Source organism: Lissotriton helveticus, assembly GCF_964261635.1.
Source record: "Lissotriton helveticus chromosome 1_1 unlocalized genomic scaffold, aLisHel1.1 SUPER_1_unloc_43, whole genome shotgun sequence".
NCBI lineage: Eukaryota > Metazoa > Chordata > Amphibia > Caudata > Salamandridae > Lissotriton > Lissotriton helveticus.
Window position 1 is genome coordinate 1,884,337 of NW_027611685.1, and position 25,598 is coordinate 1,909,934.

Sequence of the window (25,598 nt, forward strand, 5' to 3'; positions counted from 1 at the left end):
GGGAGAGGATCCGCTGGTTATCGTCAGTGTACGAGATGATGTTGAGGTGGTGTGCTCGGATGATGTTGGCGTGCAGTGCCATGTAGATATTGAAAAGGGTAAGGCTGAGGGACGATCCTTGGGGTATGCCGCAGGTGATCGTGGTGGCTTTGGATTGGAAAGGGGGAGGCGGACTCTCTGGGTTCTGCCGGTGAGGAAAGAGGTGATAAAAGTAATTAGCAGTTTAAGCACATTGAACAAAATAAATAGTTCCTCCATTTTTCTAAAACAATGTACATATGCCAGCATATAAAAACAGTATCAGGCGTTTTCCTACCATGCTTTCCTGTGTGTGTGTGTGTGTGTGTGTGTGTGTGTGTGTTTGTCTCTGTCTCCCATTCCCTTGAGGAGAGTTTTTATTAGTATTGCAGGAAATCACAATGTTTGATTGTCTCTTTTGTATTCTTCTTTCCCACAAGGTCTTCCACTTCAGTCCCTTAGGTGAGCCTCGGCTGCCGTCGTCTCTCGGACAGAAGGAAAAGGCACAGGTAAGTGTTTTTGCTTTCTGGTTTAGTCAAGGGAGGATGTGAGGAATAAATAATAGCTATGCATAAATGTAAAGGGAGGGGCTAGAGGTTGGAGTAACCAAAAGAAAAAGAGTAGCCGATGATTTCTGCTTTTGTCTTTCTTTTCCATCTCACTTATTTCCTTTACCCTGGGTCCCTTTTATCCCTCTGCCTCTCCGCCCGTCCCTCTCTGACTCAGCCCCTTTCCAAAAGCCCCGTAGACGCCCAATCACCTGGAAGAGCAAAGTCCCTCCGGGGCCGTGGCGTGGTGACGAGTTCAAATTTCGAGATGGCATTGACTGATCGGAAGTTTATACAAAAACAGATGGAACCATCCGGTTTCAGAACTATGACCATGGGGGAGGACCAGTTACTGCTGGAAGGTTTTATGACTCCTAGTTGTAACATACTCTCTATTGCGGCAGGAACTGCGTCCCGCCTAGCACATGGTATTCTGTAGGGGCGTTGTTTTATTACTTCATTTGGTGGGGTAACAATGGCATGCTCGACGATTGTTGTTTTACCTGGGAGGTCGGAAAAGATGGAGGAGAAGGACTCTAAGAGGGTCTGAAGAGACACTTTTTGTTCCTCTGTTAGATGTTCGTTTATGAGCAATTTAGTCAATTTTGAAGGAATGGGTTTTTAGTCAGACAAAACATAATGGGTGTCTTTGGGGAGGGGTCCCAACAATTTCTTTAGTAGATTTATGTGGTATATCTGGGTTTTGGTTGAGGAAAGGCGTAACCGGTAAGTAGTGAGGCCTGTTTTGGCGTATTGTGGAAGGTAAGAGGAGGAGCACCTAGTCATGGACTTGTAACTGCTGTCACCTCTTTCCTTTATTGCAAGACATCTGCTAGCTTCTTTGAGCTTTTTCTAAGTTGTCGTGAGCAAAATCTCGCCGTTTCTGTATGCGGTTTCTTAGGCTTTGGGTGTATTCTAGAGGGTGTTGTGTGTCTCCTTGTTTCTCTTGTTCCCAGTCTTCTCTTGTCATTTCTAGCAAGGTTTGTGACTGTCTCCCATAAAGAAGTACAAAGGGAGAACAACCCAAGCTTCTCTAAACCTGGCTTCAAATAACAAAGAGGGCGAGTGGGAACAACATGTCCTATTCTTTCCCTTTGGTGGTTAGCATTTTCTTCATGGTTAGCTTGAAGGTGGCGTTATATCACTTGCACAGACCCTCTGTCTGAGGGTAATAAGCCGATGTTCTTATTTGGGTAATTTTCAAGGTTTTCCACACTTGTTTCATTAAACGAGATACAAAGGGGGTACCCTGGTCTGTCAAAATCTCTGTGGGAAATCCTACCCTCGAAAACAGTTCTAGTAACTTTTAACTGATGTTTTTTTCGTGCTTGGTGTTCGTAGGGGAAATTCTTCTAGGTATCGAGTTGCGTAATCAACAATAACCAGTATATAGATATATAATTTTTTCGATTTTGGGAGAGGACCTAGTAAATCCATACTTATCCTCTCAAAGGGGTTATCGATGATTGGTAGAGGTTGTAAGGCAGGGGGTTTTTGAGGTCCTTCTTCTGACATATTTCACACTCCCTGCAGTATTTATCTACATAGGTGAATATCCCTGGCCAATAAAAAATATCTCAACACAGTCTGGGTTGTTTTTTCAGGCACACTGTGACCTGCTAGAATGTGTGACTGGGCAAAAAATAATATTTGATAGCGAACTCTCTTGAGAACCACTAACTGTGGGGATCATCTTGTTTTCCTATCCTGCATATGAGGGGAATGAGGACGGTATCACTGGGTTCTGCGCTTGTTGCCAGGCATTCTGGTGGGTGGGGTCTTTGAATTGAGCATACTGAAATGACCGGTCCGAAAGCCAAGGGGGTTGTCTGAGCAGCGTACCAGGGTGTGTAGGAGTGTCCCTCAGTGTGCTTTTGAGCAACAAGATGAATTCTGGATAGTCTGTGTCCAAACTGAGTTGTTCGGGTAGGTTGTCCAATACTCCTACCCTGACCAGTAGAGTACTGTCATTGGGTAACTTGATGGGTATTTCGGCTATTGGATAGGTTCTGATGTGTCCATGAACGCAGCGGATGAGTGTCTTTTTCTCCGTGCCAGTGCTTAATTTGTGCCAGTGCTTTCAGGTGCTAAGCACAAGCAACTATTTCTCAGGGCCGGGTCTATAGAATTGAGAGTCATGGGTATGCTCCAAAGCCTGAGGAGTGTTGCAGGTGCTGACTTTTTCATGGTGAAGCTTCGTTCATTGTTTGAGGCTCGATCGGAGTCGGTCAGCTACAGAGCAAGTAATGAAGCGGTGAGGGGGGCTGTGGTTGGAGGCAGCTTCAAGACTCTTCAGGGACAGGGAAGGCCTCAATGCAGATGGAACAGGCACAAATCGACTTCCGGGGCACTCCTGGCAGTGTGAGACCTGGTTGCTTCTCCCCATCCAATCCCCCGGGTCTGGCCACGAAGGAATCCTCTGGAAAAGAGAAGGAACAGTTGAGTTTGATGAGAGGACATGGAGCAAGCGGAGGAAGTGGCAGAGGGAACCGTTGGGAATCCCCTAACAACTTCTGGCAGCACTGGGTAAAAGGTCAGATCAGTTGGAGGTGAGAGATTTAAGACAAGTAATGTTAGTACCAGAAATGGATACACCCTAAAAACTAAAAAAATCTGATGATCAGTCTTCTTTGTAAAATAGGGTCCATGTTAAATACATTTTCAGTTTTTCCCAAGGTGACACATTGAAACTTCTTTGCTAACAAAAGTGCAGATTCCTGCTGGGGCTTATTTAGGGTAGAAATATAAACAACTGTGATTAGCAGAAAGTCAAATGCCATATTTTGTGTACGCATTAGGAAAAAATGTTGCATAGAGGCAGGGACGGAAAGAGTGCTTGGGAGCTAGGGGGGTGTGTTTTCTTGAGCAAAAGGGATAAAAAAGTCCTCTTGCCAGATCTTAACTAATAAAGAAGTAGTCTCTTCCAAGAGCCTGGTGTTCCCTCAAAAGATCTGTTTCTGAATTTTATAAAAGGAAAAGGGCGCACACAGACCAGTCCAAGCCCAGCGTTTCTAACTGCCACCCCCAGCTAGTCATTCCAGTCGTTCTCCGAAGGGGCAGTTTGACCTTAGGCACAATGTGCTGCGTGCTCCGTCAGAGATGGTGCTCGGCGCTGGCAAATGTTGTGTGCCGAGGACTCCAGTCTACCTTTCACTATCGCTTATACTCTGTGCACACGGGGGCGCTGCAGGACCCGGGCTTCACAGGACAGTGCCATGAGTGCACGGCCAGTCATTCATGCTGCAATGACGAGCATTATTAACACACCACCATGGCCACCACAGGAATGTGCATCCCACAGAGAGCAGCGTTACACTCTGGAACAAGCTCCACACAGGCACAGCCCACCCCGCTCAATCACACTCTTACCTCCTCGGTCCAGCGACTCCTCAGCGAGGAGCTGGTACAGAGTTATGATTCTGTTGTGGTGACACGGAGGGATGAGAGTATTTATTTAGGATTTTACTTGCAGGGGCTGATCTTAGGACTACTTTCTTGGTTTTGAATTAACCAGGAACGTTGTTTTCATTGATGCAGCAGGTGCAGTAGCACTGAGGCTCATTCAGTTGGCCTACTGCTATTGTTTACAATCCAAACAGCAGCTAGGAGTGGGGTGTGGGTAGGGGCACTTTCTGCTTTGCACTAGGGCCCATGACACACTGGCTACGCTATTGGAACAAAATGTTCTAAAATCAAATCTTGGCTTCCCATTCCAAAAAGATAGTACCCTGATCAAGCTACTCAACCTCTGTGTCCCACTTCTGTTTGCCATGGTCAGGAGTCTTACACTTTGCTCTCCTGCTGTACCATTTTGCACCGACATTTGCACTTCTGCCTGATATGCAAAAACAGCTATTTACTGAATGATGTGTGAAAATTGAAGTTTGCAATGGTTAACAGGTTCAAAAGATATTGATTACACTGTGGGCAATCTATAGACATGGTAGAGGAAAACTCTATAGCATCAGTACCAAACTGCGTAATTTGGACACAAGAACAGAAGAATGACCAATCATGGCAATAGAAAAAAAGTTAATCTCACAGACGTTGATTTTTTTGAAACCTTATCAGCTATGTTCCTTTAAAAAATACACAATGCGGGGGCAAGATGGCCGCTGAGGGGTTGAGCTGAGCAGTCGCATCACTTTCCTCTCCTGCCCAGAATGACTCTACAGGTTAGGGCGTCGGGCTCCCCCTGAAGTTTTATGGTGGCAAGATGGAGTGAAAAGAATGAGAGAGCATTGCCAACTCAGATTGCAGCTCCGATTTAGAAGTGCAGCAGTAAACTGGGTGAAAGCGTGCATCTGTAACCTGGTGAGTGCGATTAAAGCACTAAAAAGCGGAAAGGATCCAGCTATCGTGATGCCTCCCAGACCCCCGCCGCGACAGGATAAGCCCAGAGAGGTGGCAGACAGGGAAATGAAAGGAGCGGGGAAGGCCGAGACACCGACGGGGAAGGACCTCGGGGCAATCCGTAAGGTACCTGCTATTCCTACTATGCCGTCGAAAAGGAAAACAGAAGTCCGCGGTAAGGCTGTGGTGCTCCCAAAGAAGATACCGGAGAATCACACAGCTTTGAGAAAGATAAATGCGACTACAGTGGAACAAACCTCAAAAGAAGACAGAGCGTGTAAAAATAAACCCAAAGACAGCGGGATGCGCCAGCCTACCCTAACGGAGGTTTTCTCCATGACAGCTCCTGAACAGCCGGGCGGTTCGCTGGAGGCGCAGATACCGGGGGAGAGCGTCCGCGAGGACGCAGCGGAGGAGATCGACGCCGCTGGGAGCCCGGTTGCCATGCAACTAATCCAGAGCGCTGAGGCGGCAGCTGCGGGTCGGGCAGCTAGCTTGGCCGATGAGAGCAAAGTAACAGAAGCAGCAATGGAGGATGCTGCTGGAGCGCTTAGACAGCCAAACCTGTCAATGGCAACGACAAATGATTCCACAGTGAAGCGGATGGCGGAGTCTGTAGGTATGACGCTGGTAAAAATGACAAGGGAAATAGACACGGGGGGGTCCCTGGGAAGCGCCGATATGTTGGGGGCCTTGATGCTGGTAGAGGCAGAGATGAAAGAAGGGAATAAAACAGCCCAACACCAGAGAATCAAATCCTGGGGTAGCGTGGAAGCCATGGCAGATGATAATGAACAGGGGGAGAGCAATAAGAATAAGCAACTAACAGAAAAGGTAGAAAGGGGCTCCATAGAAGGCGAGGACTTTTACTCAGTAAACGAGGACACAGAATCGATAATCTCCTCTGAGAGCCAAGAAGAGGAAGTTGAGGATGAGGCAACAGACTCTGGTTCCAGTACTACGGGTAAAGCGTCTACACAAAGAAAAAAACTCTCTAAAATAAGGAGGCGCACCTCAGAGTCCCCCCCCCCCCCATCAAGACAGTCAATTATTGTGGGATTATTCAGCTACATCCCAGGTCTACCAGGACAGCGGTAGTGGTAGTGGAGGAGGTGGGGGGCCCTACTCTGGACACTGGACCCCAGCAAAACTCTCTCAAAGCATTATTTGATACCTTAAAGGAGATGCAAGCAGAGGCAAAAACTGAGAGTCGGAGAGCGAGACAAGACTCAAAAAAAATCCAGGGCTCACTGAGAAAAAAATAAGGAAGTAGAGGTGAGAGTCACCGAAGTAGAAGAACGCACGGGCAGACTGGAGGACAATGTGGGGAATTGGCAGGCCTTCAAGACTGAACAAGAGAAACTGACAGAAGACATGAGCTGGAAGATGGAAGACTTTGAAAACAGGCAGAGGCGAAATAATGTTAGACTCTTGGGTGTGGCAGAGGGGGCGGAAGGGCAGGATGTCAGGCAATTTGTAGTTAATCTGTTGAAAGGAGCCTTTCCAGAGTCCCAGTGGCAGTGGGACAGGGAAGTACAGAGGGCACACAGGTTCCCTTTTACAATAAGGAAGCCACGAGGTATGGGAGGTACAGGAGGTGAGACTCAGGGGAATTTACCCAGGGCAATCTTGGTAAATATAGGGAACTTTTTACTGAGAGAGGAGATAATTGGCAAGGCAAGACCGGATAGTAGAAGAACTTTTGAAGGTGTTACTTTTTTTGCCAGGCCTGACTTCTGCCACGTCACCATAGAGAGGAGGTGGAGGCTTAGACAGATGATTGCCCCATTTCAGGCCCTAGGCTGTGAAGCGTATCTCCTCTTTCCCGCAAGGCTTAAGGTGATCGTAAGGGGGAAGGCCCAGATGTTCTCTTCAGAGATCAAAGCTCAGCAGTTTTTAGAAGAGACAAAGAAACAGAAAGGCGGATAACATGAGGAGGTATAGAGTCTTGCTATATAGAGCTCACTCCACAAACTTTTTGAATATAAGCACAAGAAGGGGAGGGTAAACGACACATCAAAGAGAAAAGCAGGAGAGGGATGCGAACAGCACAACTCAAGGCGGGCACGCATAGGTCGGCTGACCTATTTGCCTATAAAGGGGAAGGGAGGGTTCAGGGGAGGGGGGGCGCTGGGATGGAAGGGGGTGGTAGGGGGCGGGGCAGGGTGGGAGATGGGGGAGAAAAAGGACATTTTGGATTGTTTTTGTTTTGGTAACTCACACTTGTGGAGAAAATGTGATAAAAGTCATACAACATGAAAATAGCAATGCAGCAGAATCAGAATGTATACAGTACAAGAGGGAGATTGCATGGAGTCAGCAAAAGTGGAATTTTCTTAAACACTTTGTAGGTTTTTTGAAAGGACAAGGGGTGCTTCGAGATGCCGTGTAGAATTGCCACGATAAATGTTTGCGGGCTGAATGAAATAAATAAAAGGCAAAGAGTAGCAGCATTCCTTAAAACATTGCACTTGGATTTAGTATGCCTACAGGAGACTCACATAGAGGGTGTTAAAGGCTACTTACTGGAACAATTGGGTTTTTCACTACTAGCGAACTCTAAGCAAGGGACTAAGACCAGAGGAGTGGCGGTTTTAGGGAGAAAGAGGGATGTAACAGTGCGAAGAAAGAAAGAAGATCAGTGGGGGAGATGGGGTATACTGGAAGTAGTTTTTAAAGGGGATACCTTCACGTTGGTCACAATCTATGGGTCAACAGAGGATGACCCAGATGTTTTTCAGTATTTGGATGTTGATTTAGCTCAATGGCCCGAGCCCATTGTTTGCTGCGGGGATCTCAATATACATGATCTTAGTAGCTCATTTGTACAACCTGGGGGACAATATATAGGGAGGAAAAAAGGGTCTATAGAGCACTTTCAGATATGGTGTTTCATAACTTCCTGGAGGACCCCTGGATAAGGTGGCACCCATACTTAGACGGTAGTACATTCTACTCAGCCCCACACACGGTGCTGGTTTGTTTGGACTACTTTCTAATCTCTAAGAACTTGATCACTGATTCAAAAATTGAGAAACATCCACGACTAGTCTCAGACCATAGTCCACTGGTAGTAACACTTATGCTAGGCCAGAGTCTAAAAAGAGAGGTTTCATGGACCTTTGAACGGGCATTATTACAAGGCCAGGCATATCGGGATTATATGAACACATGGATAAAGGACTTTTGGGACATAAATAGAGGGACAGCACCCTCTGGAGTTGTTTGGGACTCATTTAAAGCAGGGGTAAGGGGGGAGACACTGAGCTTCGTGTTATTTAATAAAAAAAGAGAAACTAAGAGCTGAGGAAACTCGACAAAATCTTTTAAAACTTGAAGCAGACTTAGCAGCTGCTATAGTGCAGAACTCCCCACTCGACCAGTTACTGCTTAGGATTGCTGTAACAAGAGCAGAAGCCTTGGAAGGAATGGCTAAAAAGGTGGTATCTGACTCAAAGGGAGAAGGCATACGAGTTTAGCGAAAGGTTGGGGCACATCCTAGCGGCACGGAGTAGACAAAGGGCAGCAAACTCGGATGTCAAGCAAATCGTTGACCCACAGGGTAATTCATTTACAGAGGCTGGGCAGGTAAGGGAAGTTTTCAGACAGTTTTATGCCGATCTTTACTCCTCTGACAACATAGGAGGTGAGGAAGAGATAGAGAGATATCTGAGGAGTGTCTCTCCCCCTGAAATTGAGACACAGGATAAAGAGGAATTAGAAGCCACATTCCAATTGGAAGAATTTTTCATGGCCCTTGGGAGTCTACCCTCCGGGAAGGCAGCGGGCCCGGACCTAATCCCACTGGAATTCTTTAAAGTATTTCAGACGGTATTAGCAGCTGACATGTTTAATATTATGATACTGGCCCAGAAGGGGGAGTCAATACCTGACTCGTGGGGGGCTGCAGACATCATAGTGATAGCCAAAAAGGGTAAACCTGCAACGGCCCCAGGTTCATATAGACCCATCACTTTAATGAATGCTGATGTAAAGGTGTTTTCTAAAATACTGGCTAAAAGATTGTCAAGGGTTATTGAGAGATTGGTTAGTCCCTTCCAGCATGGGTTTATCCCAGGAAAGGGTACAACGCAACATGTCAGGCAAGTAATCACTATGTTCGATGCAGCAGGTATTTCAGGAGACCCTATGGCAGCACTATTCCTAGATGCTGAAAAAGCATTCGATAGGGTCTCCTGGAGCTATCTATGGGCTATCATGAAATGGAGTGGCATAGGGGATGGGTTTATAAAGGCTATACAAACTCTTTATATGGATCCAAAAGCTATGATCAGGGTTGACAGAGGGCACTCAGACTGGGTTAAAATTAGTAGGGGGACCCGACAGGGATGCCCCTCCTCCCCCTTATTATTTGCGCTATATCTGGATCCTTTTCTCCGACGATTAGAACAGAATCCAAAGATACCGGCAATGCGGATGAAAGGTGGATCGATAAAATCTCTGGCGTATGCAGATGATGTGGCCATTATGACACCCAACCCGGTAGGGGCTATTAGGTAGGTGGAGCTGGAAGCCAGAAAGTTTGGTTGGATATCGGGGTATAGTTTAAACGCCGTAAAAACGCAAATTGTAAAGAATAGGTATGTAGATTGTAATGATGAGAGGGTGGTTGATTCTGCAGTATATTTGGGAATTGCGATCTCTGCGAATCTAGGAAATATAATCAAGAACAACATGGATCCCTTAATGGCTCAGGTAAAAGTAGACTTGGACAGATTAAACAATCTACATTTGTCACTAGTCGGATGTACTAATATAATTAAGATGTTGATACTCCCTAAGTTTCTTTTTCTTTTTAGGTCTATCCCATTAATGTTTGAAACAAATTGGTTTAATGCACTAGAGGCATTGATGAATAGATTTATATGGGCACAAGGGAAGACACGTAGGGCGTATAGGTTCATCTCCCTCCCGAGAGAGAAGGGAGGGTGGGGAGCACCAGATTTTAGACTGTATTACATGGCTGTAGCCTTACAATATATGCAGGGTTTAATTGGAGGGGCAAATCTTGATAGAAGGGTATCTAGCTTCTCTACAGAGGTATATGCAACAATACTTGGGGAAGAAGGGGGAAATTATTTGTTAAATAGCGTTGATCTTGGATATTTTAAAAGGACAAAATTTAAAACAATAGCTGCTTCAGTGAATATTTGGAGTGCCTTTTTGAAAAAATATAAATTAGGTAGATACAACAGATCTGTTATGTTGTATAAAAACAAATCGTTTCCCCCAGAGGTATTCTCAGATATAGTAATGGCAGACTGGGAGTCAAGGGGGATCACACAGATCGGTGATGTTATTAATTCTGATGGAATGATGCAGTTTAGTGATATGAGATATAAATACGGCTTAAGCAATAGGGCATTTTTTAAATATCTTCAAATTAGGAGTTTTTTAGGTAAAAAGCAGGGGGGAGCATCTGGCTTCAGCAGAAATGATATCTTAGAGAAAATAAAGACGTCAGGGGATTGTACAATACGATCCTTTTATGCTATCCTTGTAAAAAGTAAGAATGATGATATGGAAAAACACAGTAATAAGTGGATTGTGAAACTGGGTGGCGACCAGGGTTGGTTTCAGGAATCTCTGGAACTGGGACGAACAATTTTGTGCTCATCCCCTTTGCAATCGCAACACTATAAAACCCTTTTCTCTCTATATTTTACGCCAGCAAGGATTGCAAAGTGGGGTGGTACTGCGGGTATTTGTTGTCCTAGATGTAACTCCCTAGAGGCAGATAGTGTCCATATATTCGCCACTTGCCCTCAACTGCATACATTAGTGAGGGATATAGAGATGTTTTTACATAGATCACTAGGAATACAAATTGTGCTCACCCCATATTGGATACTTTTAGGGGTTGGTGCATATGGGGAGGAAACACCACGGAATTTTTTGTTTGTAGCTATGGCAGTGTACAGGATAACTATAGCCAGGGCATGGCTTGATAAGAATCCCCCGGGAATGCAATCTTGGCTAGCCAATTTATTATCAGTATATAATTTGGAAAAGAATATTTATGCCCGGAAGGGCAAGAGGAAAAAGGCCTTGGGTTTAAAAATATGGGATCCAGTAAACAAGTGGAAAGTAAGAATGAGTAATTACTAAATACGTGGTGTTGTTTTTATTAAAACTGATAAAAGGTTAATATTTTCTTTTGATTATGTATTGTATGTATGTATGTATAATTTGAGTAAGTACTGTATACAGACATGTTGAATTGTATAAGTAAAAGTGTGTATAATTTGGAAAATAAAATATAATAAAAAAAAATAAAAAAAATACACAATGCATTTGCAAAAGAAAGTGAAAAGGACGGAGTACAGTTTGTGCGTATTAGGCAAAACCTAAGTTGACATTCTGGCCATTTCAATAAATAAACACTTGGGCGTGACTTCACACCTGGCTTGACACACAAAATCATAATCACTAGCTTTTTGTAATCACTAAGACCGCAACTCAGCACTTAAAAAAAAATATCTTTAAGAAACTGAGTATAGAAGTTAATAAGAATGGTGCCAAAACTGAGGTGCTCGTGGTGGGGGGCGACCCGTCTGTGTGGTCATCAGCGTGGTGGCCGGCATGCCTAGACAACACTCTTGTACCCTGTCAGCAGGCTAAAAATCTTGGGGTAATGTTTGACTCAGACCTTTCATTCACTCCCCAGATTGGTCGTGTGGTTGGGACGTGTGTTGGCATTCTCAAAAACCTGCGGAAGACTCTGGATTTGCTTCCGGTTGGTGCAAGACGAACGCTGGTGCACGCACTGGTGACTTCACGGCTAGACTATGCCAACCTTCTCTATCTGGGGACCACGGTTAAAGGTCTGAGTCGCCTGCAGGTGTTATAGAATGCCGCAGCACGGCTGGTACTGAGGCTCCCTAAAAGAGCAGCCTCCAAAGCCGCCTTGAAGGCTCTCCACTGGCTTCCTGTCAGGGAGAGGATTGCTTTTAAGGCGCTATGCATATGTCATCGCATTATTGGGGGCAAGGCACCCGCCCCCTTGCTGGGCCTCATCACACCGTACAAACCTAGTCGGGTACTTCGAGCCACCGGTGTTGGCTTACTAGCTGTTCCCAAAATTAAGAAAGCGCGAATGGGAGGCAGATCTTTTAGACATCTTGCAGCTAAGAGCTGGAACAGGCTCCCTATGGAACTGCGTCTGGAACCTTCGGAGGCTAAGTTCCGGAGAGCTCTTAAAACCCATTTATTTTGTTCTACACTAGATTAATGGCTTACTGTCCTGTTCACTTGTCTCTCACCACAGCGCGGGGACACGCCGGTGCGCGTAACCAGGCGCTTTAGAAATCTCCATAATAATAATAATAATAATAATAATAATAATAATATTTCATCAATAAAAGCATTGGTGCAATATCTTGGCTTTAATATTTGCTAATTGTTAGTGTGTTTCAAGAAAGGTACACAACAGGTTTTGTGTTTACATCCTGGCAGCCACGCCAGCCTCCATCACCGCTGAAGACTCCTTGGCGGTAGGTTGGCGGTCACTTATCCATCAAACAATCTTCCCACACAACTCAACCTTCGGTTATACACAGAACCAGGCGCACTGCAGCCTCGTTCGCATATAATAATATTATGTTATATTGATTTGCATAGTGTATTAATCACTCAAGAGGGTATCCAGGCGCTTGGACAGGTGTGTAGGTGTGAGGCCCCCCAAGGTGCTTATGTTAAGAGCCAGGGTTTCAGCTTCTTGCGGAACTCAAGAGGTGAGGAGGCGGCTCTGATGTGTTGAGGCTTATGGGTGTGGGTGGAGCTAATAAATGAAGTGGGTGGGGCCACTGAGGAAAGGGCGGGGCAGGGGGGGTGGCCTCCTAAAAAAATGTGAGCACCTGCACCTAATATTTTACAAATTAAGCACTGCTCCGGGCAGATCTGAAAGTCTTTCACCAGTGTGCTCTGTACGACGGACTGCCTACAACCCGAATCCAGTAAGGCTGTCACATTTTTTCCATTGAGTGTAAGACTTACGTAGAAGCCAGAACCCATTTCTTCTGTATATACGATGGTTTTGGGTATACAACTGACATCCATCGGTTCTTCCGTTGACTTTTTTGGCGGACAGGTCCTGGCTAGATACCCACACTCCCCACACTCGTAGCATTTGGGTCCCTGGAACGGAGCGTCATCCCCTCTAGAGGGTTTGCCTTTCAGAGGCTCCTAGGGTGGCCTGACGGTTTTCTTCTCATTTTGCATGCATCCTGTGGCATACCGTGAGGACCTATCAGGTTCAAAAGCTAGTGTCTTTGGTTGGGCCCGAGCAAAGGACATTGCCATCTCCACAGCTTGATCCACAGAGAGATGTGGCTGTTGACATAGCCACCTCTAGGTGGGTGTTGGTAAGGCATCAAGAAACTGCTCCAGATAAATGACCACCAATATGTGTTCCTTGCTGTTCTCTTGGGGTCTTAACCATTTATCCGCAGTCGCCTTTAACTTTAAAAATATTGTCTTTGGGGTATCTCCAGGGTTACCTCGTTCCTTTCTGAATCTTGACCGATATGCTTAGGAATCCATTCCCAAATGGTCCAATATGACAGTCTTAATGTCCTTTTAAGGAGTGTTTCCTGTGAGGTTAGCCACTTGGTACCCAGCCTGGGCCTCCCCTGTCAATAGCGGTGCTAAAAAGAAAGCCCACTTCCCTTCCGGCCATCCACAGCTTGGGCAGCCCTTTCGAAATTCGTAAGGAAGGCATCCGGGTTTTCTCCCGGTTGATATTTCTAGAGGGATATGTTGGGGTGCCCTGCATGTACCCCTTGGTGGCTCTGTTGACTGATGGTTTAGGGTGTTTGACCGTCAGCAACCTTATGTATGCATTGAACCTGCTGGGTGAGCGAAGCCGTGAACATTTCCCTGTCCGCTTGGGCCGTCGTCATCTGTCTCTCAATGGCCCATTCCAATTTTTCTTGACCACAAATTAGTTGTTGTATTAGGCTTTCCATTTTATCGGACTAATGGAATTATGCCCACATTCTACACCAAGTATTTAAAAGAGTCGGTCAAGAAGGAGCTGTCTGCATTGAATAATTTCTTGGTATGCACTTTTTATTAGTATTACAGGAAATCACAATGATTGATTGTCTCTTTTTTATACTTCTTTCCCACAGGGTCTTTCACTTCAGTCCCTTAGGTGAGCCTCGGCCGCCGTCGTCCCTCGGACAGAAGGAAAAGACTCAGGTAAGTGTTTTTGCTTCATGATTTAGACAAGGGAGGATGTGAGGGATAAATAATATCTATGCATTCATGTGAAGGGAGGGGGTAGAGGTTGGAGTAACAAAAAATAAAAAGAGTAGCCAATGATTTCTGCTCTTGCCTTTCTTTTCTGTCTCACTTATTTCCTTTTCCCTGGGTCCCTTTCACCCCTCCACCTCACCTCCCGTCCCTCTCTGACTCAGCCCCTTTCCAAAACCCCTTCAGATGCCATGCAGCTGTAAGTGCCACGTCCCTCCGGGCCCGTGGCGTAGTGACTATGCGTCCTTCATTGATGTCTGGTCTCCTTCTTCGGCTTTTCCTCCTCCGCCGGGTTCGGGTGTTCTGTTCGCGGACAAGCTGTGACCTCCCCTGGGCTCCGGTTCTCTCTCTCGGAAGGCTGTTAGGTCTTCTCCGTCTGGTTTCTCCACCTCGCGCTCCCTTGCTGCGTGTAGCTGGACCAACTACTGACCAACCTGACGTGCTCTCCGTCCCGCCTTCTTGAATCGTGTATCGTGTGACGTCTGTCCTCATTACCGGCTTAAAGGGGCCTCCTGCCGATTCCCCTCTCTCCACTTGTGAATATAGGAGGGGAGAAATATATGAAGAGATGGCATGGCACTCCTTATCCTCTAGCCCATTGCGTACTACAGGGGCTTCCTGACACCCGTCTTGCTCACAGGTTGGACATCCCTCCTCGCAGAGTGATTGGCAAGCAGCTGAGTTGAGGTTTTAGCAGGGAGTGACCTTGCAATGATAGCAAGTGCTCCTCTGCCCCAACCCAGAAATGCTTGTTTATTTATAGCAAAAAGCATTCTTGTTTCCAGGCTGAGACCTTAGTCAGGCCGCCCTTGTTCATGATCTATTGATAGCTGCTTCGCCTCATGGACGAATAACAAACCGTCCCATCTGCACAATGTATGTTCAGACCTTATGAGTTGGTCAAGGTGTAGTGATAGTGTTCTTACGAAGTGGAATTCGTAAGCAAAGTAGTTTCATGGAAACTAATCCTTCACTTTCACAGATGCAAATGCTTCAAAAGTCATCATGTGAAAGAAAAGCCAACTTTGTCGAACGTGTCCATGTTAAAACTGCAGCGTTTCTCCCTGGGCCTAACTGAGCCATGTGACAAACCGTCACAAGTAAGATTTTGAGAAGGGATAATACAATAGCAGTTTTGAAGCAGTGAATAGATATTCGTTAAGCTGGAGAGATTTAGTAGTGCGGTTCAGCCGCGAAATGTATCCAAAAAGGTGTTTAACATTCATGCCCATGAAGAGGTCAGATGGTGTGGAAGATGGATTGGCTGATTTTAAAATTGAAATGGGTTCTATGCAGGCTAGGTGAAAAAAAAAGAATTAAAGTGAGAGTGTTTAGCAAAGAGATTAAAGAGGGGCAGTAAGTGAAGTAGCAGGGTGTTCCCAAAAGTGGTGATCTTAGAGGAAAGTATGACGTAAGGTCAGTGGTAGAAAGTGTGGAGTGTATGATATCCCTACAAGCTCAGCAAATTTGGGATAGGGTGATTCAACATCAGATCACTTTAACAGCAGTCCAAGTTCCGGGAGTGTCCAACCTTCTAGCGGACTCCCTGAGCAGGTCGGTCTCATCAAACCACGAGTGGGAACTTCATCAGCCGACGCTGGACCGCATCTTTCAGCTTTGCAGACGCCCCAATCTGGATTTATTTGCGACCAACCTGAAGCGCAAATGCCCATTCTATGCAAGTTGGCTTCCCCACCCAGAATCGTGCGGGAATGCATTTTTTATGAACTGGTCAAAAATGTATACTTACGCTTTTCCACTGACTCCTTTTGTCCCAAGGGTACTTTGGAAAATGCAAAAGAACCCTGCCGCATTCGTCTCATAGCCCCCAGATGGCCTCGCCAGTTCTGGTTTACAGAGCTCCTCCTCCTGTCGGAGTGCAATCCAATTTGGCTGCGCCCAATTTCGAATCTTCTTACTATGAACCACGGCCTGATCTGCCATCTGGATCCAACTTCTCTGCGATTGGCAGCCTGGTGCCTGAACACTATGAGTTTGCCGATTGGATTATTCTTCCGACTGCAGGGTGGTCATCACTAACTCTAGAGCACCCTCCACTATCAAAACCTACAAACTCAAGTGGAAACGGTTGTCTTTGGTGCGAAGCTTCAAATGTTCACCCTGTTCACTCTATGCCAGAGCAGCTTCTGCCTTTTTTCTTACAATGAGCAAAATCTGGCCTCGCTCACTCTACCCTGAAGTTTTTCAGGCCGCAATCTACAGATTCCGGCAGGATGGCTCCAATTCTCTTTATTCTTCAAGAATTATTCAACAATTTTTCAAAGGCTTATTTCGGATGTTCCCCCCAATTTGACGCCCGCCTTCAGATGCTCCTCCTTGGCATCTGAACATTGTGTTGGCACAACTCATGAAGTCCCCATTTGAGCCCATTCGTAGGGCTGATCTTAAATTCATCTCCCTTTCCCCGACAACAAGGTCTATCTATTCTGGATGCCTTGGAGGCTCTCCTTTCTTCCTTTCCCCCCACGCACCATAAAATCATGGGGCAGACTTCAACTGCCACTTTGAGCCTCTCTCGGGGATTCCCCCAGTTACTTCTAAGGAGGATGAGTTGTGGCACATCCCTGAAAGCTCCACGTATCCAGTAAACCGTCTGACGCCGTTGGCACTTGCCATTAATAATTTGCTCATAGCTTTTTCCCTAAGGCCAGATATACCAGGCGCACGCACTTATAACCGACTGGGGAAAAGCACGACAATAGATTATATTTTGACCAACGTGGAATTCTGGGCCCAATTAAAATTGTTCGCTGTATTGCCAAGAATCGACAGCGACCACAACTTACTGTCACCTGAGTTACTCAGTCACCTGGGGAACCTGACTACCCAGGATGCACCTGGGACTTCCACCAATCGGCATCTACTCTTATCAGGGGGAGGCAGGCGGGTCAGGTGGGAGAGGGTGGCTCAGGCACCGGATAAGTTGGCAGAAATCTACAACAACGTAGCAGGGGCCTTAGTTGAGGTCAGTGACCTGAGGAATGGGAATTCTGGGCTTTCGTATCTCCCGGCCATCCAGTCCATCCATAATGAGCTCTTCACCTCCTTGGCTGACCTCTTTACAGCTCCCGAGCCCGGTAGGGGGAGACCCTATAAGAGTGAGAATTGGTACAACAAAAAATGTAGGGAGGCAAAAGCAACCCTCATAAAGGAGGTGAAATTGGGAACCCAGTTGTCGATTAGAAATGCACGTCAAATTTATACTAGCATAACCCAAGCCACCAAAGCGGAGTGGGAAGTCGACAGATGGGAGAAAACTAAAGCAGCCCTAGACGCCCACGACTTTAGGGCTTTTTGGAACCTGGTTCGGGGAGGGCCGGCCACGGGGACGCATGCAGTTGTTTCCAACCTGTGTGAAGAGGTTTGGCTTGCACATTTCAAGCCCCTCTATTCCCTCGACCCTGAGCGTCCCCTAGTGGAATCATCGGAAGTAGATAGTCTGTCTGACCCAACCTGCGTTGAGGGAGGTGCCTCAGACAGCTATCCCTGCACGATCTTGAAAGTCAAGGCGGCCATAAGGAGTTTGATTCCGGGTAAGGCACCTGGCCTTGATAGGATCCCTGGGGACCTTTATCGGTCTGAACAAGGGGTGTGGGCACCTTATATCTGTACCTTCTTCAATGCCATCATGCAGGATTTGGTTATCCCCTCGAGCTGGTTGGGAGCTGTAGTCATACCCATCCATAAGAAGGCTTCTCCCCTGGACCCGGCCAACTACCGCCCCATAAGCCTGATTGACGTCCTCCAGAAACTCTTCGCCCGAGTCCTCCTAACCAGGTTGCAGTGTTGGATGGACGACAACCACATCCTAACCTCCCTGCAGGCGGGGTTTCGGGCAGGGGTTTCTACAACCGACCAGCTGTTCAGGCTACAACTTGTGTACTGGAGGACGGTCACTTTGGGAGCGGGTAGCCTGTATTTAATATTTGTGGACCTCCGATCCGCATTTGACCTGGTCCACAGGGACATGGGAGTGCCGGCCTATCTGTGTGACCTCTTCAAACGGATGCACAAGGGCACGTAAGCTAGGGTGAGGTACGGGAGGGAAGGCGCTCTTTCAACCTCATTTCCGGTGGAACGCGGAGTAAGGCAGGGGTGCGTCCTAGCACCCACGCTATTCTCCCTATTCCTCAACGGTTTGATCGCCTTTCTCTTGGGAGCAAAAAATCTAGACTCACCAATACTAGCGGGACGGAAAATACCGGCACTAATGTTCGCCGATGATACCCTTCTATTGTCGAAATCATCGGGGACATTCAGCGCACATTGGAGGCCTTTGCCAGGTTCTGCAAGGAGAGGAACCTGGAAATCAATTTCACCAAAACCAAGTACATGGTATTTAATCTGAAACGCCCCAATTGACCTCATCCGCATTTGGATGGCCTGGCTCTGGATCGTGTGTCGATCTTTGAGTACCTGGGGGTCACCTTAACTGATAGGATGGATTGGGGGCCGCAGATTGCTACAGTCAACCTGAGGCTTGCCCAATCAACGGGTGGCATTTTAAAAGTTTTTAATGAATCTCCTCTTAAACAGGTGGGACCCCCCGTTGAAGTATACAGAGCTCAGGCGAGAGGGGGCGCACTTTATGGTGCGGACTTGTGGGGACACCTAAGTGCGGTGCCCCTCTCCATTACTGAGAACAGTTTTATGAGGCGTATCCTGAGGTTACCCCTCATACCTCTAAAGTTGGACCTGGGTTTGGTTCGTATACAGGACGTCGCCTTGAATCGTCCACTGTTATTCTGGAGACGACTCTGGGCCACCCCTGAATTGGAGAGCTATAGGGAGGACCTACGGGACCTGTTAGCTAGTAGGGGCGCGGGGAAAATATCCTGGCTAAGGCACATTCGGTGCCTCTCCAAGGCGTTAGGTAGGGAGGACTTATGGTCCTCTCCTGAGGTGACCTGTGCCGCTTTACCCAGAAAAAGTCTGCAAAAAAATGGGGAGGCCCCCCTTTTGATACTGCAACTTGATACAGCACTTATGGGACTTGTTATAGCATTTTCGAGATTTTTATTCTTGTACTGTATGGCGATTCTATGATGCTTTTTAACGTTTTTACAACCATGTATAAATAGCACTGTATGTAATATGCCTTTTTATGGTTTCTAACTGAAATAAAAGTGTTTGACTGACAAATTTGTCTCCTGGAAGACATTACTGCTTTTAGCTCTTACTTCGAGTCAGCGAGATACAAGCTTTTACTATCAAACCACCTTTTCTTCAATTCACCAAATACCCTGTGGTGCTCTGCACTAATCCGGCCTTTATTCCTAAAATTCCATCTGATTTACACCTGAATGAGCCTGTCATCTTAAAGACTTTTCTTCCTAATCCACAGTCGCCAGCGGAAAAGACTTAACATTCTCTAGATGAGATGGTTGAAATTATATTTGCAAAGAACGACCAGTATCCAGAAAACTGATCAGCTCTTTATAGTCGAAGTAGGATGCGTAAAGAACCTCCAGTTGCTAAACAGACTATTGCATGTTGGATATCTAGTGCAATTTCCTTTTGCCATCAGCAAGCAGGCAAGACACTTCATGTAACGATTAAAGCGCACTCTACTAGAGCAGTCTCCTCTTCTACTGCTCTAGTGCTCTGCTCTGCTTCATCAGATTTGCAGAGCTGCGACCAAGCACTACTGTCTGGAAGCTGCCAACAATGCTGACACAGCTGTGGGGCAAGCGGTGCTACGTAATCTTTTTAAGTAGGGTGAGCCTCTGTTTTTTACCTCCTCCTGCACACATTGCATATATGTATATATTTCTGCTTTTGCAGATGTGCCCATGTTACTGCTATACTGTAATATACATATATGTATTCTCTCGTACTCTGTTTACGATTTACTTATGGTTTACCATGCCCAGTTCTCGAATTACTGCTATCTACTCTGATTCAAGCATGTGACTCTATGCAAGATACCCCAATACTGGAGAAGAACATAAGTTACTTACCTGAAAACTGTGCTTCTCCAGTATTGATATCTTTCATAGATTCACATGCGACCCACCCACCTCCCCTCAGAGGCTCCCCTCTTCTCCTTGGCTCTTATGCTACACTTGTGCTTGAAAATCTGAGAGCCTGAGCCTCTGAGGAGAAGGTTCCAGAAGGTACTGTGGCCTGATTGGCTGGAGTCTGGACCGTATCTAATGACTTGGACAAGTTATTAAAGTGACAAGTTTTTTCCTATTAACTTCTATGTTACAATACTTCCTATTGCTCTTTCAGCTATGCATTCCGCTATGCTATTGCTATATTGCTATTCTATGTACCGTGAGACTCACACTTCGACGACTGGGAATGATTCAAGCATGTGAATCTATCAAAGATACCAATGCTGGAGAACCACATTTTACAGGTAAGTAACTTATGTTCATCTACCTGATCTGGCAATAATACCTGGGTCTAGACCCCAGACTGGTCGCCCTACACTCTCTAGGAAAGCTAAGAATTTGGGAGTCATGGTGGATAACAAACTCACCATGGGGGACCAGTGTGTGTTGTAACTTTATTGTTTAAGTTAATTAAAACCATTACAAAAAATACATTAAAACAATCTCCACAAGTAGAATTAAAAGAGAAAATGTAAAAGCAAGAAATTTTAGTTAAAAAGTAACATTACTAAAATCAATAAACGTGAGTGGCAAATTGTTCATAGCAGCTGGTCACACCCGAAATTTCCTCTTTAGCCGATTGCCTGGCATGGTAGTTTCCGTTCTGCTAGTATCAGAAATTTCACCAGCTTCCCATTTAGCGGTGGAAGACCAGGATCAAAACAAGCAAGGACTGCTTGTCTGCGTGAGCGGATACTTAGTTCGTTAAAGGCTGTTTTTAACAGGGCTGCTCTCTCCTCGTTCAGCCTCGAGCAAGTGCATAGTAAATGTTCTAAGTCTTCGACTCCTATTCCGCACAGCCGGCATCTAGTCCCATAGTTCGTTCTCAGCCACGGTGGTAGATATGGAATGGCAGGTAGGATCCCCAACCTATGTTTTAAAAAGGCTTCTTTTGTTTTCCAGCCATATCCCAGACCAAAATATGCTTGGAGCCCCGGTGTTTTGTATGTCCACAGAGTCATCCAGGCATGACGCCGGTGAGAAAAGGTGGCTTTGTCCTCCACATGAGAATCTCACCATGGGGGACCAAGTGAATCAGGTAACTTCAGCAAAAAAATCAAGTTCTTCCTATCGGCAGACAACCTAAAGACGGTTGTCACTGCACTCCTTATGTCCCGTCTGGACTATTGCAACAGCCTCTATCTTAATGTTCAGAAACAACATATGAACAAGTTGCAACTGGGCCAGAACGCGGCAGCAAGAATGCTGACGAGAACTCGTAGGTTTGCTTCGGTCAAAGGAGAACTTAAGAAACTGCTTTGGCTCCCAGTTCCACTTAGATCACGCTTTAAGGCACTTTGTGTCGTCTTTAAGGCGGTTAATGGGATTGGTCCGGAGTTTCTTAAAACCAAACTTACCTGGTATGTTCCTGCGTTCCTCCGGATCCAAATTAGTCCAAACATCCACCTTTAAGAAAACTAACTGGGGAGGCAGAAGTTTTCTCCACTGTGCCTCCAAAGCATGGAATGAACTTCCGTTCCATCTCAGAAATGCGCCAAACCTTTTTTCTTTTCGCAAGGGTTTGAAAACATGATTCTTCTCCCACTAAACAGCTGATACACCCCAGGTCACCAGTACTCAGCGCCAGGACACCCTAGGGTAGCAGTGCGCTTTACAAGTACAAATAACATAACATAACATAGACACACAGACACACACACACTCTCTCACTCACACACATTCTCACACATACCCACTGTACCTCACATAAGAAACATATATTTAACTTCTAAATGACACCTTCAACTAGGACCATTAGTGAACAGGTTCATGCAGAATTCAAAAGATCTTCTTGTAAGGATATCTGTGCAGTCATCCCCATGACAGGAAAGAAGAAATGCCGCTTGAATGAATAAAATGCTTTAGGATGCTAAGCATTCTTAAATTAAGAAATGAATGAAAGCTAAGCCAGGAATAGAGAGAAACAGAAAAAGAAATAAGAAAGAGGACAAAAAAAGTAAAATCTATCTATATAAATAAAAATGTAACTGTTCGTTTGTTCAAAATCTCAAATCTCCGAAAGTTCTCCACCGATTGCTCTGAAATTTTGACACAATGTTGGATTCTAAAACATGTGTGCTTTTATATACATAATGTTGGATTCGAATATGCACGTGTCGAATATGTGCGTGTTTTTAAGGATTTTAGGATGCTAAGCATTCTTAAATTAAGAAATGAATGAAAGCTAAGCCAGGAATAGAGAGAAACAGAAAAAGAAATAAGAAAGAGGACAAAAAAAGTAAAATCTATCTATATAAATAAAAATGTAAAGTGTTCGTTTGTTCAAAATCTTAAATCTCCAAAAGTTCTTCACTGATTGCTTTAAAATTTTGACACAATGTTGGATTTGAATACGCGCATGTTGTTATATACACAACGTTGGATTCGGAAACGCGCGTGTCGCATACGCACGTGTTTTTAATCGAAAGCCCGAACAGACTATTGATTTGGTTGATGCGCAACAACTACAAGGTACGCATAGAGACAATAGTCTACATGTATTAGGATGGACAGTTGGTGTCAGGATGGCAGACCGTGAAGTGGGTGGAGGAAGGGGGGAGGAGTTGGTTCAGTTTGCAACATAATTTAAAAGAACACGATGCAACCGCGACCTGCGGTTCTATTACATGTTATATATTAAGGATGCGTCCAAAAGCTACCATCTGTACTGATTGTTTCTGTTATATTAACTGATGTGATGTGATTTAAATATGTATCAAATTGATATCGGTAAAAACTGGATAACAAGCAGCAAAAACAAAAAAACATGAGTACTTACTATGATCCATGTACTACAAACTGTGGTTTTCAATACAGTTTGTTTAAAAAAAAAAGCTCAGGGCCAATCTTTAGAATTGTGCGGTTTAGATCTGGACACGGATTGCTTCTCACAGGGACAATTATATGTTGCGTGTTCTAGATTCAGCAAACCAGAGAATCTCTACATCTGCACAGACAATGGAACAACAAAAATATTGTATACCCACAAGCATTGTGAAATTAAACATATTAGAAACATGTGCTTACTCTTTTCTTTCTTTTCCCTTTAACCAGACTGAGCCACAGCAACGCGAGGCCGGGTACAGCTAGTAAAGATAATAAAAACAAGAGAAATAGAAAGTACAAAAGAAAGAAATGAGGCTCCCATATATTATATTCAGTGGTGCAGTGGTGCTTGTAATACGGCGGCCAGGATATCCGTCACGTTTGTGTCTGACTAACCCTGCCAGCGAACTCTAAATCAGGCTCTTGACACTTTGCAATGTTGCTTCTGTTAACTGTGCACCATTACTTCTTCAGAAGTCACGGGCAAGAGACACCTGGCAGCCTGTAACATACTTTTTATAATTACAAGGGTGTGATAACACTGCATAAACCACAAGGGCATATTAAATCGCAGGGTTCAAATAAACCCACACACACACCGTAAGATTAAACTGTACTAAACACACAAGCCTCAAAAAATCTGCAAAAAAGGAAATGCAGAACACCTTGTACTCCCTATATAAGGATGAGCGGGAGACGGTAAAGGTCAGGAAAACAACTGTGCGCAACTACATGGCTATTGAACGGTACAGTTATCCGCTTCATATGTATTTGTCTTTACCAATGAGCCGTTGGAAGACAAGCTTACTGTTCCGTTTAAGAGCTGGTACAGTTTGATTCTCACTTTGCTTCCCACTTGGCCACAGCCTAAATTCGAATTTTAACTTGTGTTCTTGTGATGGGAGGAGTGAGCAAACTATATGCACTTTATATTTTTCTGCAAATACTATATCAAATATTTTAAACAGTTTTTATGTCCCTATTTTAATAAAAGAAGACCAATTACTTTGGAGGTAGCATATCGATTAATAGTAGAATTAGATGATGTTGAACTTATATTTCGCACTAGCACTTTCTTAAAAAACGCAATAAGGGCGCGGAGATCCATGATGGACCCTTGATACTGCTTAACATAAACTGTGATGTGTTCCTTTTTTAACAATTACATATACTGATATGATGTACAGTTTTGCACAAGTCACTTTCTGAAACCTGTATATTTTATTTTAGTCCTTTGCATTCATTATTGGGATGTATTGTCTTGTGTGTTTTTATGGGTACTGTCGTATCCGAATAAAGTTGAACTGACTGACTGACTAGCCTCAATAACAGGTAGCTAATACAAAGACTGATGGACATAATGAAGCAGAACTAGAGATACATGCATAGCACAGACAAGATAAAGGTCTTGATTATGAGTTTGGTGAGCAGGGTACTCCTTCACAAGCGTGCTGGAGTATCCTGTCCAACAAACGGATGGTCTGCCTGACCTAATGCAAGTCAGCTGGATTGTCATGTGTCCAGCCTTACTTGAGTGGCATCTGTGTAATACATCAAACGGCCCTTCCTCTCTAGATCAGGCTGTCTGACGTATTTTTCTCTTATTCGGGACCACCAGGGAATACCTGGCAGTCGTGATGAGAATTTGTTTTTAAATGAATCCCACTTCCTGGGAGAAAATTAATCAGGGAGAAAGTTCCAAGGGTGTGAGGGTGATTAGTTATTGTTTTTTAAAAAGCAACTCCAGCTTTGGAAGCTTGTTTTTTGAAAAACACAAAAGTTGGTGAATGGCCGCCTGAAACATCCCCAAGGGATCCAGAGAATTGTAGATCAACTTCCAATAGATGGTTGAGATTGCTTTTTCAGTCAGGGGATTAGTTAGCAGCTGGTCCTCCAGTGGGGATGCATCAGGCAACTTCCCCCTTCCCAGATGTGACCTTGCAGAGCGTGACCCACCTGCAAATGTCAGAACCGTCTTTAATCACCTAATATACCTTTGTTGTAGGATTGTGAAGGACACAAGCGCCTGTCCCCTCCACACATCGCCTGGCCGTTCTAAGCAAATCAATCCCCATTTTTTGAAGCCCTGCAATACTCCCGCTGCACTTAAGAGAACACCATCATACAGTGGAGTAATTTCAGTCAGCTTACCTTCTCAGCCTAAACACTTGGTAGCCTCTTTCCACACCCGTACCACTGTTTAGGTATGAGTAGGTAGGGCGCACTCATACTTTCTTCGATACAGCACCGGGGTGGGGTAACCTCTCTTGCCCATGGCCAAACTATCTACCCGGTAAGCAGGATCCTCACGGGCCCACAAAAACCCAGTTGTTGACTGCCACCAGCTGCGTGGCCCAGTAATACTTGCGAATGCTCCGGACCACCAGTCCTCCTTAAACTCCCCTCTGCACCTTATTGAGCTTGATAGCCACCATCC

The 25,598-nt window shown here is 45.3% G+C and overlaps 1 protein-coding gene across 2 annotated transcripts in view; it reads left to right on the plus strand.

The window, feature by feature from the left end:
• Nucleotides 1-452: 452 nt before the first annotated feature.
• The window catches only part of LOC144806075 (uncharacterized), a 32,223-nt gene continuing 7,077 nt past the window's right edge, over nucleotides 453-25,598 (plus strand). For both annotated transcript variants that reach the window (XM_078672517.1, XM_078672518.1), the window contains exons 1-2: nucleotides 453-527; nucleotides 14,072-14,141. The gene's annotated coding sequence lies outside the window, so the exon portion shown is untranslated. The remainder of the gene's footprint in view (nucleotides 528-14,071; nucleotides 14,142-25,598) is intronic.